Source organism: Papio anubis, chromosome 15, assembly GCF_008728515.1.
Source record: "Papio anubis isolate 15944 chromosome 15, Panubis1.0, whole genome shotgun sequence".
Lineage (NCBI taxonomy): Eukaryota > Metazoa > Chordata > Mammalia > Primates > Cercopithecidae > Papio > Papio anubis.
In genome coordinates this window covers 34,863,596-34,878,461 of record NC_044990.1, presented here as the reverse complement: position 1 = coordinate 34,878,461, position 14,866 = coordinate 34,863,596, and the positions used below count along the sequence as shown (strand labels likewise).

Genomic DNA, 14,866 nt, shown 5'->3' with positions numbered 1-14,866 from the left:
ACCAGGCTGGGATATTCTCAACAGCCAACTGAGACTGACTTTCAGACTTTAAAACAGACTGTGACAACACTGCTCTCCAGGGCCCTGTTCATATTACCTTTAATTTTGTTTTACTGATTTATTTTCTTCTACTCTGCAACTTAAACTGGGACTTTAAACTAAATCATACATATAATATACATATAAGATCTTATATTTGTTTAATTTCAGAGTCCATGCCTAAGTTTCAGAGAGGTTAAGTGAGAAGACTAAAGTTAGAAAGTTATGATGTGATTGAGATTGAACTTAAACAAGATAGCTTGAACACCCAACCAACACACAACTATATGATAAAATGCCATTTGTTTGCTTAGTGACAATTTTATATTAAATAAATAATATAATGAAATATATTTGGAATAAAATATTCGATAAACGACTGGCTTAGATGAAAGCATATTACAGTTGGCTCTTTGTATATTCAGGCGATTGATTCCAGGACCTCTGGAATATATCAAAATCCATGCATACACAAGTTCTGCAGTCAGCCCTGTAAAACCCACATATAAGAAAAGATGACCCTCATGGGCAAAAATTTCATGATGCCAAAAGCAATCTCAACAAAAACAAAAATTGATAAATGGTATCAAATTAAATCAAAGAGCTTCTGTACAGCAAAATAAACTATAAACAGAATAAAAAACTTACAGAATGGGAGAAAATTTTTGCCAACTATTCATTTGAAAAAGGCCTAATATCTAGTATCTGTAAGACACAAGAAAAAAATCAAACAACTCTTTAAAAAGGGGGCAAGGGACACAAACAGACACTTTTCAAAAGAAGACATACATTCCCTAAATACTATATTTTCCATCCATCTTTTATTGAAAAAAATCCACATTTCAGTGGGCCCACACAACTCAAATCCATGTTATTGAAGGTTCAAATGTACTTGCAAGTCCTGAATATTTACAGGTTTGCTTTTGTGGCTGACTGCCACAGTTACTACTTGAGATTGTCACTACAGCAGTTACTACTGTTACTGCTTGAGACCATCATTACAGCAGTTACTACTGTTACTGCTTGAGACCGTCATTGTGACTGAAGGAAGGGAGCAACGCAGAAATGATAACAAAAAACAAGAGAAACTGTTTTAAGGAGACTAGCATGGGGGAGAAGAAGAGAGTTCCCTGCTTCTAGTGAACAAAGGACCCCCCGCCCCCCCTTGAGCTTCCACAGCCCTTCCTATTTATTGGGTAATAAGAGCAAGGAGGAGGAGGTAATGATTGGTCAACTGCTTAATTGATCACAGGTACATTATTGACAGGCTTCAGATGTACCTAATCACAAGAAACATTTGTGTGGCCTCCAATATCTCCTTTTTGTTTTTAAATTAATTGAGCAAGGCAATTTCAGGCTGTGCAGCCCTTAATGGCCAGTTGGTGATCCAGCTTCATTTTTCTTAGCCCTTATTCAAAATGGAGTCACTCTGGTTTCAATGCTTCTTACATATTTCCTCCTTCCCTTTTACAAGATAACCCTAAGGGTTCTAAGGGTTGCAAAAGGATGAAGGGTTGCAGAAGGATGAAGGTCCGTCTCCTGCAATTTTTTCATGCTGAATAGGGTCTATGATATTCCTGCCTAACTATTGGGGTCTCTTGTATTTAGGGTAGAGAGGAGCTCAATCAGAAAGCATTAGTCCGTTAAGCATCGGTTGTACCTCTGAGTTCCAGCAAAAGGTAAAACTCTGGCGCTCCAGCAGTTTCTCAGCTTCCTGTGTGGTTTCCTTGATCTGTCCCCATGGTACCTGTTAGTTCCTGCAAGTTCCTGCAAGTCTCTGTCTGTCCCTACCTATCTCTCTTTCCTTATCTCTATTTCCTTATCTCTACTTATTTCTTATTGTCCCTGCAGGCCTCTTCAGGTCCCTTCAGGTCTCTGTCCCTGATAGTTCCTTTAAGTTTCTGCTAGTCTTTGCTAGTCTCTACTTTTGTATCTCTTTAGGACACTGACCTTATATTGCTCTTATATTGCTAGTCTTTGCTAGTCTTTATCCCTATCTGTCCCTATTTGTCCCTGTTCGGGCACCACTTGTGACTGACTGCCATGGTTACTACTTGAGGCCATCACTACAACAGTTACTACTGTTACTGCTTGAGACCATCATTATGACTGAACAAAGGGATAAACACAGAAATGATGACAAAAGAAACTATTTAAAGGAAAGGCTAGCATGGAGAAGAGGAAGAGAGCTCCCTGCTTCTAGTGAGCAAAGGCAGCCCCCCCTTGAGCTTCTACAGCCCTTCTTATTAGGTAACAAGAGCAAGGAGGAGGAGGTAAAGATTAGTCAGCTGCTTAATTGATCACAGGTTCATATTGTTACTGACAGGCTCCAGATGTGCCTAATCACAAGAACTATTTGTGCGGCCTGCAACGTGTTTTCATTGTGTAATATAAATAGAATTCAAGGAAGTCTGTTGATGTTTTATATTTTCTATTCATAATGACATATTTTCTTAAAGGATTTAATTTAGAATCATCTTAATGAAGAGAAACACAGATTGAATTACATACATTAACTCAGTTTAGGTATATTTCAAGTCAAAAATTTTAAATGATGATTCAGATGACTTAGTGTTTATGCTTTTGTTTTATTTCATTATATAAGGCACAATGTTTTTAGGATTTCTTTTTCTTTTCTTTTTTTTTTTTTTGAGACGGAGTCTCGCTCTGTCCCAGGCTGGAGTGCAGTGGTGTGACCTCGACTCACTGCAAGCTCTGCCTCCTGGGTTCAAGGGATTCCCCTGCCTCAGCCTTTCCAGTAGCTGGGATTACGGGTGCAGGGTGCACATTACCACAACGGCTAATTTTTTTTTTTTTGAGACGGAGGCTCGCTTTGTCGCCCAGGCTGGAGTGCAGTGGCGCGATCTTGGCTCACTGCAAGCTCCACCTCCCAGGTTCACGCCATTCTCCTGCCTCAGCCTCCTGAGTAGCTGGGACTACAGGCGCCCGCCACCTCGCCCAGATAATTTTTTGTATTTTTAGTAGAGACGGGGTTTCACCGTGTTAGCCAGGATGGTCTGGATCTCCTGACCTCGTGATCTGCCCACCTCTGCCTCCCAAAGTGCTGGGATTACAGGTGTGAGACACCGATCCCAGCCACCTTTTTAGGATTTCTAAAATAGAAAGAAAAAAAAAAAAAAAAAAAAAAAAAAACAGAAAGGCAAGAGAGAGTTCATGATTCTCTGAACAAGGTAATAGTGAGGGTTTACTAATTATAAGTGCATAGCCATTCCACAAAAGCCCATATTTGAAAACAGCATATCATTCATAGTAACCCATAAAAAGTAAATTAAACAAACATTGTATGGACAGAAAATCATAATTTTGGTCGGCGGAAATAATATGTAATATAAATATACTCTGTGTAATACTGAAATAGCAGTAAGACATACCCAAAAAAGTAACTATTCTCTGATTAATGGTTGGACAATTTTCCTTATTATTGAATTAGGTACTTTATATAAATATGTATTATCTAGATAAATTATACATATGGTATAATTATATATAATTATTTATATGGTGATATATAATCCCAACAAACAGGATGTGAGAGAGAATAGTGTTTCATTTTTATTAACTAGAAATATAATTTGACATATTACTCTAAGCATTACACTTTTTTTCCTCATACATCAAAGAAAACATTTTGTAATTTGAGTAACCCAGATGCCATTTGAATAAAAGATGATGTAGGGAATAAAAGACACTTCACACAGAAATTAAATAATTTCAGAACAATAGAGGTTATACATGATATCTAATAGAAGCCTCTTAGTATATGTATGAGGGAACTGACTCAATGAGATTATGTGGCCTGATTAGACAATTCATCTGTATGTTGGCAGAGCCACACTTGAATGGAAAAATTTTTATTCTGAAATTCTATCAAAATATAATTATCATTTATATGTGTAATTCATATGAAAGGATAAATCTTATTGATGCACTTAACAAATGTATAAATATGCCTGAAATGGTTTCCTCTGTCTAACTAATTTAAAAGTTGATATTTTCCATAATCCTATTAATTTTTAAAATAGCTTTCTATTGTTTATTCCCCAATTCTGAACTGGGGATTTATAAAGGCAAACAAAATTTAGATCATCTATAACATGATTTTAAATTGCTAGTGAGTGCTAGTGGAAATTCATGGAATTTTCTTTGTTAAATCTCTTTCAGTGAAATCATCATGCCATATGACCCTGTTGTTTTTGAAATCTGGGTACCAAGGAAAAATCCAAAGATTGGAACTAACTAGCTAAAAATCAAACTAACTGAGAATACTTTAGCCATTACTTAGTAGTCATGTTTTCTATCACGGTGTCTTACTAAAATCAAACGTCACTGAGCATGGTGATTTATTCATTCATTTGCCCAATGCATTTATTTATTGAATCATCAAGTTTTTCTAGAGTGCATATGATGGTCCTTGCATTGTTCTAAAAAATGGGATCTATAGGGCAGTTTTTCTGACTTTCAAAACCTACATTTCACTAGGATGAATAAGTGATATACAGAAAAAATTAATCAAATATATTATGATACATATACATAATGACACATATACAAGCATATATTAAAGTGCAAAGATAATTCCTTTTTATAATGTAATGCTTGAGTTGATTCCTTTACAAAAACATGGACCTGAAAATGCATCAAGTTAAACGATAGTTTTTGCATGGGAGTTGGTGAAGATCTTAGGCCGAGGTCTTCAGGAATCAGAGCTCATGCTGTGGTGCAGGTTGCTGCCTAAAGATACAAACCTAGAAATACGAAGATTTAAAGACTGTAAGGTAGAATGGAAGATCCAATATATATCTAAAATGAGTTTCTAAAGAAGTCAATTTTTACAAATAAGGAGCTTCAGTATACAGAAAGAGCATAGTAGACAGAATAATTATATCCCAGAGATGTTCACATTGTACTTCTTGGAATCTGAGACTAGTTACCTTTACGGCTTTGTAGATTTGATTGTGGATACAGAAGCTGAAATGACGAAAATATCCTAGACATCATGGTAGTTAACAGTCTAATGACACAACTCTTTAAAACCAGAAAACCTATGCCAACCATGCTCAGAGGAGATGTAATGACAGAGAAAGCTTTAAAGAGATGTTACATTATAAGGACTTGACCTCTGCTTTCTGGGACTGAAGACGGAGAAATGAGGCGATAAACCAAGGTAGGCAGACACCTCTAGAAACTAGAGAACATTCCCTGAGTTTACAACCAATATGAAAATGGGAAACTTGGTCCTACAGTTACCAGGAACTGAATTCTACCAGAAACCTTAAATTAATGAAGAAATGATTTCATATCTAGAGCCTCTAGAAAGGAAAGCAGCCCCACCAACATTTTGATTTTAGGCAATGTCATGCTTCTGACCCAGAGAACTGTGAAATAATATATTTGTGCTGCTTTAATTTGTGAAATTTATGGTAATTTGTTATGGCAACAATAAAAATGAATAAAAAGTTAATACCCCAAAACTAAGGCATAGTGTAACTAACCAAATGATTATAAGGCATAAAGTTGTAAAGCAAGAATTTACTCCAGAAACCCCAAAGCAGGGTTATTTATCTTAATAGTTTAGAATATGGTAGTAACTATGTCCCTGAAGAGTACACATTGCTTTTTAATAACTAAAAATCTTTTTCAAATGTTATCTACAACTATATTTCCCATGAAAGTCTCAATGTGAAAATTGTAAAAGCTGCACTTTTTCTAGAAAAAAATAAAAAATAATAAAATACTTTAAATACCAAATATAAAAATTATACAAATATATTTTCTCAAAGATAATGTTTAGAAAAGTAGTAATCAAAGTTATAATTACATGTAATTAGTGATTTATTAGAAGTGATTACCATTACGGGACCTTACTTGACTGAAAAGGCTGACCTACTCTGCTTTAAAAAAATAAAATTTATAATATTGGTATTAAATAATTTTAATACATAGTGGGCGCAAAACACTTGAATTCTCTCTAAGACAGAATTGAAATAAATTAAGTAAAAGGCTCAATTAGCCTTTTAAGAGCTCTAAGTTGGACTATTAATATCCACGAGGGATAGTCTTTGGCTTTTGGGCTAACACAGGCAGGGCATTTTTTGTCATCTCCATTTATGTGTAAAGCTAATAAACTAAAATTTTTGACCCTAAAATATCTCCACATTAATGAAAGGACACTAAAAACATCTGTTCAACTGTCCAGAAAATTACAATAAATTGTGCTGCGTCCTACATACAGGGATTAGATAAAAGGTGATATTCAGTAGTGGCTATGAATTACATATTTGTATGTTCTTGAATAGCTCAAGCTGAAAGATAATGTTAAAATGATCCCAGATAAGAAATATTCCTAAAATATTGATTAGAAGTAATTTATACAACTAAGTACTGGCATTTCTATAACCCAGGACCTAATTGAGTAAGCTTTATCTGTGTTCATTAAAAAAAAAAAATAGAATTTACCTTTTAGAGAAGTTTTAGGTTCACAGAAAATTTGAGTGGAAAGTACAGAGTTCCCATATACCTCCTATGTCTACACATGCACAGCTGCTACAACTATCAACCACCTGCACAAGCCCTACATTTATTAAAATTGATGAACCCACATTGATAACTTATTAGCACCCAAAGTTCATAGTTTTTGTTGAAATTTATACTTGAAAATTTATATTCTACAGCTCTCAACAAATTTCTCAAGGCACAGAACCACTATTATAGTATTATATGGAATAGTTTAATTGTCCTAAAAATCCTCTTCTCTGCCCATTCATCCTTCTTCCTTCCCAGTTCCTGGAAAACATTGATCTTTTAATTGTCTCCATAGTTTTGTCATTTTCAGAATGCCATATAATTGGAATTACATAGTGTGTAGTCTTTCTGTGTTGACTTATTTCACTTAGTAACATACATTTAAGATTCCTCTATGTCTTTTCATGGCTTGATAGCTCATTGATTTTTAACACTGAAAAATATTAAATTATCTGGATGTACTATAGTCTATCCATTTTACTTAATGAAGGGTATATTGGTTGCTTCCTAGTTCGGGCAATGATGACTAAGCAGCTGTTAAACTAAACATCCTTGTGCAGGTTACTATGTGGACATAAGTTTATAACTCCTGTGGGTAAAAACCAAGGTGCAAAATTGCTGGTTCATTTGGTAAGAGTTTATTTAGGTTTTGTATGAATTCTTCCAACTGTTTCTGAAGTGCCTGTATCATTTTGCATTCCCACCAGCAAAGAATTAGAGATTCTGTTGCTCCACATCCTTAGCTTTTGTTGTTGTTTTCAGTGTATTGGATTTTAGCCATTAAAATAGATGTGTACTAGAAGCTCATTGTTTTAATTTGCAACTCCCTCATGGCAAATAATATTGAATATCTTTTGTATACTTATATGCCATCTGCATTTTTTTTTTTTTTTTTTTTTTTTGGTAAAATGTCTGTTCAGATTGTTTGCTCATTTCTTAATCAGGTTGTTTGCTTTCTTCTTATTGACTTTTAAGAGTGCTGTATGTATTTTGGATAACAGTTCTTTATCAGATATCAGATGTGTTTTGAAATATTTTCTCCCAGTCTGTAGCTGTCTTCTCTCTTTTAACAATGTCTTTAACAGAGCAGAAGTTTTTAATTTTAATGACGTCTACCTTATCAATTATTTTTTTTTTTTTCGTAGATCATGACTTTGGTTTTGTCATCAAAGTTTAAAAAACTAAATGCCAAATCCAAGTTTATCTGGGTTTCTGCTGTGTTATCTTCTAGATTTTTAAAGTTTTTCCTTTTACATTTTGTTTTATGATCCATTTTGTAGGCAGAATAAGGTCTGTATCTAGATTTTCTTTTTTTGCATGTGGATATCTTTATTCTAACATCACCTTGTGAAAATCTTATTTTCCCCCATTGTATTGTTTTTGCTCTTTTGTCCAAGATCAATTGTCTACATTTTTGTGATTCTATTTCTTGGCTTTCTATTCTGTTCTATTAATGATCTATTTTTGTGTGTGTGTGTGTGTATTTGTTTGTTTGTTTTAGATGGAGTCTTGCTCTGTCACCAAGGCTGGAGTATAATGGTGTGATCTCAGCTTACTGCAACCTCTGCCTCCTGGGTTCAGTCGATTCCCCTGCCTCAGCCTCCCAAGTAGCTGGAACTACAGGCACGTGCCACCATGTTTGGCTAATTTTTGTATTTTTAGTACAGACATGGTTTCATCATCTTGGCCTGGCTAATTTTTGTATCTTTAGTAGAGATGAGGTTTCACCATGTTGACCAGGCTGGTCTTGAACTCCTGACCTCAAGTGATCCTCCTGCCTTGGCCTCTCAAAATTCTGGGACTGCAGGTGGGAGCTACCACACCTGGCCTATTATTTGTCTGTTCTTTATCCAATATCACACTATCTTGGATACTATAGCTTTAAAAGAAGACTTGAAATCAGGTAGTGTAAATTATTCGGTTTTATTTGACTAGTTCAATATTGTGTTTACTATTCTGGGATTTTTGCATCTTTCTATAAACTGTATTATCAGTTTGTTGATATCCACAAACAACATTCTGTGATTTTGATTGAAATTAAATTGAATATGTAGATAAAATTAGAAAGAACTGACATAGTGACAATATTGAGATTTCTTGTTCATGAACATAGGCTAACCCTTAATTTATTCAGATCTTCTTCAGTTTTGTACTCATTAGAATTCAGTAGATTTTCTCACATAAATTTTGTATGTATTTTGGGGATTTTTACCTAAATATTTTACTTTGGAGATGCTAATATAAATAATATTGTGATTTTAATTTTTAATTCCAATTTCCCATTGCTAGGATACCAATATATTTAGTGCCACTAAAACTCAACAATGACACAATTGATTATTAATGTCAGAAAACATAGTAAACAATAGAAGCACTTCAATGAATGAAGATTAAAATATAATAAAAATTAAAATACATGTTTGTGCTAGTAATAAAAGTACAGAGAAATTTTAAAAATAATAAAACAGGGGGCGGAGCAAGATGGCCGAATAGGAGCAGCTCCAGTCTTCAACTCCCAGCGCCAGCGACACAGAAGACCGGTGATTTCTGCATTTTCAACTGAGGTACTGGGTTCATCTCACTGGGGAGTGCCGGAAGATCGGTACTGGTCAGCTGCTGCAGCCCGACCAGCGAGAGCTGAAGCAGGGCGAGGCATTGCCTCACCTGGGAAGCGCAAGGGGGAAGGGAATCCCTTTTCCTAGCCAGGGGAACTGAGACACACAACACCTGGAGAATCGGGTAACTCCCACCCCAATACTGCGCTTTGAGCAAACAGGAACACCAGGAGATCATATCCCACACCTGGCTGGGAGGGTCCCACACCCACGGAGCCTCCCTCATTGCTATCACAGCAGTCTGTGATCTACCGGCAAGGCAGCAGCGAGGCTGGGGGAGGGGCGCCCGCCATTGCTCAGGCTTAAGTAGGTAAACAAAGCTGCTGGGAAGCTCGAACTGGGTGGAGCTCACAGCAGCTCAAGGAAACCTGCCTGTCTCTGTAGACTCCACCTCTGGGGGCAGGGCACAGTAAACAATAACAAAGCAGCAGATACCTCTGCAGACCCAAACGACTCTGTCTGACAGCCTTGAAGAGAGCAGTGGATCTCCCAATACGGAGGTTGAGATCTGAGAAGGGACAGACTCCCTGCTCAAGCGGGTCCCTGACCCCTGAGTAGCCTAACTGGGAGACATCCCCCACTAGGGGCAGTCTGACACCCCACACCTCACAGGGAGGAGTACACCCCTGAGAGGAAGCTTCCAAAGCAAGAATCAGACAGGTACACTTGCTGTTCAGAAATATTCTATCTTCTGCAGTCTCTGCTGCTGATACCCAGGCAAACAGGGTCTGGAGTGGACCTCAAGCAATCTCCAACAGACCTACAGCTGAGGGTCCTGACTGTTAGAAGGAAAACTATCAAACAGGAAGGACACCTACACCAAAACCCCATCAGTACATCACCATCATCAAAGACCAGAGGCAGATAAAACCACAAAGATGGGGAAAAAGCAGGGCAGAAAAGCTGGAAATTCAAAAAACAAGAGCGCATCTCCCCCGGCAAAGGAGCGCAGCTCATCGCCAGCAACAGATCAAAGCTGGACGGAGAATGACTTTGACGAGATGAGAGAAGAAGGCTTCAGTCCATCAAATTTCTCAGAGCTAAAGGAGGAATTACGTACCCAGCGCAAAGAAACTAAAAATCTTGAAAAAAAAGTGGAAGAATTGACGGCTAGACTAATTAATGCAGAGAAGGTCATAAACGAAATGAAAGAGATGAAAAGCATGACACGAGAAATACGTGACAAATGCACAAGCTTCAGTAACCGACTCGATCAACTGGAAGAAAGAGTATCAGCGATTGAGGATCAAATGAATGAAATGAAGAGAGAAGAGAAACCAAAAGAAAAAAGAAGGAAAAGAAATGAACAAAGCCTGCAAGAAGTATGGGATTATGTAAAAAGACCAAATCTACGTCTGATTGGGGTGCCTGAAAGTGAGGGGGAAAATGGAACCAAGTTGGAAAACACTCTTCAGGATATCATCCAGGAGAACTTCCCCAACCTAGTAGGGCAGGCCAACATTCAAATCCAGGAAATACAGAGAACGCCACAAAGATACTCCTCGAGAAGAGCAACTCCAAGACACATAATTGCCAGATTCACCAAAGTTGAAATGAAGGAAAAAATCTTAAGGGCAGCCAGAGAGAAAGGTCGGGTTACCCACAAAGGGAAGCCCATCAGACTCACAGCAGATCTCTCGGCAGAAACTCTCCAAGCCAGAAGAGAGTGGGGGCCAATATTCAACATTCTTAAAGAAAATAATTTTAAACCCAGAATTTCATATCCAGCCAAACTAAGTTTCATAAGTGAAGGAGAAATAAAATCCTTTACAGATAAGCAAATGCTTAGAGATTTTGTCACCACTAGGCCTGCCTTACAAGAGACCCTGAAGGAAGTACTAAACATGGAAAGGAACAACCGGTACCAGCCATCTCAAAAACATGCCAAAATGTAAAGACCATCGAGGCTAGGAAGAAACTATATCAACTAATGAGCAAAATAACCAGTTAATATCATAATGGCAGGATCAAGTTCACACATAACAATCTTAACCTTAAATGTAAATGGACTAAATGCTCCAATTAAGAGACACAGACTGGCAAACTGGATAAAGAGTCAAGACCCATCAGTCTGCTGTATTCAGGAGACCCATCTCACACGCAGAGACATACATAGGCTCAAAATAAAGGGATGGAGGAAGATTTACCAAGCAAATGGAGAACAAAAAAAAGCGGGGGTTGCAATACTAGTCTCTGATAAAACAGACTTTAAACCATCAAAAATCAAAAGAGACAAAGAAGGCCATTACATAATGGTAAAGGGATCAATTCAACAGGAAGAGCTAACTATCCTAAATATATATGCACCCAATACAGGAGCACCCAGATTCATAAAGCAAGTCCTTAGAGACTTACAAAGAGACTTAGACTCCCATACAATAATAATGGGAGACTTCAACACTCCACTGTCAACATTAGACAGATCAACGAGACAGAAAGTTAACAAGGATGTCCAGGAATTGAACTCATCTCTGCAGCAAGCAGACCTAATAGACATCTATAGAACTCTCCACCCCAAATCAACAGAATATACATTCTTCTCAGCACCACATCGTACTTATTCCAAAATTGACCACGTAATTGGAAGTAAAGCACTCCTCAGCAAATGTACAAGAACAGAAATTATTACAAACTGTCTCTCAGACCACAGTGCAATCAAACTAGAACTCAGGACTAAGAAACTCAATCAAAACCGCTCAACTACATGGAAACTGAACAACCTGCTCCTGAATGACTACTGGGTACATAACGAAATGAAGGCAGAAATAAAGATGTTCTTTGAAACCAATGAGAACAAAGATACAACATACCAGAATCTCTGGGACACATTTAAAGCAGTGTGCAGAGGGAAATTTATAGCACTAAATGCCCACAAGAGAAAGCAGGAAAGATCAAAAATTGACACTCTAACATCGCAATTAAAAGAACTAGAGAAGCAAGAGCAAACACATTCCAAAGCTAGCAGAAGGCAAGAAATAACTAAGATCAGAGCAGAACTGAAGGAGATAGAGACACAAAAAACCCTCCAAAAAATCAATGAATCCAGGAGTTGGTTTTTTGAAAAGATCAACAAAATTGACAGACCACTAGCAAGACTAATAAAGAAGAAAAGAGAGAAGAATCAAATCGACGCAATTAAAAATGATAAAGGGGATATCACCACCGACCCCACAGAAATACAAACTACCATCAGAGAATACTATAAACACCTCTACGCAAATAAACTGGAAAACCTAGAAGAAATGGATAATTTCCTGGACACTTACACTCTTCCAAGACTAAACCAGGAAGAAGTTGAATCCCTGAATAGACCAATAGCAGGCTCTGAAATTGAGGCAACAATTAATAGCCTACCAACCAAAAAAAGTCCAGGACCAGATGGATTCACAGCTGAATTCTACCAGAGGTACAAGGAGGAGTTGGTACCATTCCTTCTGAAACTATTCCAATCAATAGAAAAAGAGGGAATCCTCCCTAACTCATTTTATGAGGCCAGCATCATCCTGATACCAAAGCCTGGCAGAGATACAACAAAAAAAGAGAATTTTAGACCAATATCCCTGATGAACATCGATGCAAAAATCCTCAATAAAATACTGGCAAACCGGATTCAGCAACACATCAAAAAGCTTATCCACCATGATCAAGTGGGCTTCATCCCTGGGATGCAAGGCTGGTTCAACATTCGCAAATCAATAAACATAATCCAGCATATAAACAGAACCAAAGACAAGAACCACATGGTTATCTCAATAGATGCAGAAAAGGCTTTTGACAAAATTCAACAGCCCTTCATGCTAAAAACGCTCAATAAATTCGGTATTGATGGAACGTACCTCAAAATAATAAGAGCTATTTATGACAAACCCACAGCCAATATCATACTGAATGGGCAAAAACTGGAAAAATTCCCTTTGAAAACTGGCACAAGACAGGGATGCCCTCTCTCACCACTCCTATTCAACATAGTGTTGGAAGTTCTGGCTAGGGCAATTAGGCAAGAGAAAGAAATCAGGGGTATTCAGTTAGGAAAAGAAGAAGTCAAATTGTCCCTCTTTGCAGATGACATGATTGTATATTTAGAAAACCCCATTGTCTCAGCCCAAAATCTCCTTAAGCTGATAAGCAACTTCAGCAAAGTCTCAGGATACAAAATTAATGTGCAAAAATCACAAGCATTCTTATACACCAGTAACAGACAAACAGAGAGCCAAATCATGAATGAACTTCCATTCACAATTGCTTCAAAGAGAATAAAATACCTAGGAATCCAACTTACAAGGGATGTAAAGGACCTCTTCAAGGAGAACTACAAACCACTGCTCAGTGAAATAAAAGAGGACACAAACAAATGGAAGAACATACCATGCTCATGGATAGGAAGAATCAATATCGTGAAAATGGCCATACTGCCCAAGGTAATTTATAGATTCAATGCCATCCCCATCAAGCTACCAATGAGTTTCTTCACAGAATTGGAAAAAACTGCTTTAAAGTTCATATGGAACCAAAAAAGAGCCCGCATCCCCAAGACAATCCTAAGTCAAAAGAACAAAGCTGGAGGCATCACGCTACCTGACTTCAAACTATACTACAAGGCTACAGTAACCAAAACAGCATGGTACTGGTACCAAAACAGAGATATAGACCAATGGAACAGAACAGAGTCCTCAGAAATAATACCACACATCTACAGCCATCTGATCTTTGACAAACCTGAGAGAAACAAGAAATGGGGAAAGGATTCCCTATTTAATAAATGGTGCTGGGAAAATTGGCTAGCCATAAGTAGAAAGCTGAAACTGGATCCTTTCCTTACTCCTTATACGAAAATTAATTCAACATGGATTAGAGACTTAAATGTTAGACCTAATACCATAAAAATCCTAGAGGAAAACCTAGGTAGTACCATTCAGGACATAGGCATGGGCAAAGACTTCATGTCTAAAACACCAAAAGCAACGGCAGCAAAAGCCAAAATTGACAAATGGGATCTCATTAAACTAAAGAGCTTCTGCACAGCAAAAGAAACTACCATCAGAGTGAACAGGCAACCTACAGAATGGGAGAAAATTTTTGCAATCTACTCATCTGACAAAGGGCTAATATCCAGAACCTACAAAGAACTCAAACAAATTTACAAGAAAAAAACAAACAACCCCATCAAAAAGTGGGCAAAGGATATGAATAGACATTTCTCAAAAGAAGACATTCATACAGCCAACAAACACATGAAAAAATGCTCATCATCACTGGCCATCAGAGAAATGCAAATCAAAACCACAATGAGATACCATCTCACACCAGTTAGAATGGCGATCATTAAAAAGTCAGGAAACAACAGGTGCTGGAGAGGATGTGGAGAAATAGGAACACTTTTACACTGTTGGTGGGATTGTAAACTAGTTCAACCATTATGGAAAACAGTATGGCGATTCCTCAAGGATCTAGAACTAGATGTACCATATGACCCAGCCATCCCATTACTGGGGATATACCCAAAGGATTATAAATTATGCTGCTATAAAGACACATGCACACGTATGTTTATTGCAGCACTATTCACAATAGCAAAGACTTGGAATCAACCCAAATGTCCATCAGTGACAGATTGGATTAAGAAAATGTGGCACATATACACCATGGAATACTATGCAGCCATAAAAAAG

At 37.4% G+C, this 14,866-nt stretch overlaps 1 long non-coding RNA gene across 4 annotated transcripts in view; it reads left to right on the top strand.

The window, feature by feature from the left end:
• Positions 1 to 1,908: 1,908 nt before the first annotated feature.
• LOC108582895 overlaps positions 1,909 to 14,866 on the top strand; it is an 89,091-nt gene continuing 76,133 nt past the window's right edge. For 3 of the 4 annotated variants that reach the window (XR_002518392.2, XR_002518393.2, XR_002518391.2), the window contains exons 1-2: positions 1,909 to 2,312; positions 5,008 to 5,224. This is a non-coding gene — a long non-coding RNA (uncharacterized LOC108582895). Of the gene's footprint in view, positions 2,313 to 4,221; positions 4,392 to 5,007; positions 5,225 to 14,866 lie in introns of those variants that run through there. The other variant, XR_001896898.3, reaches the window with a different exon arrangement.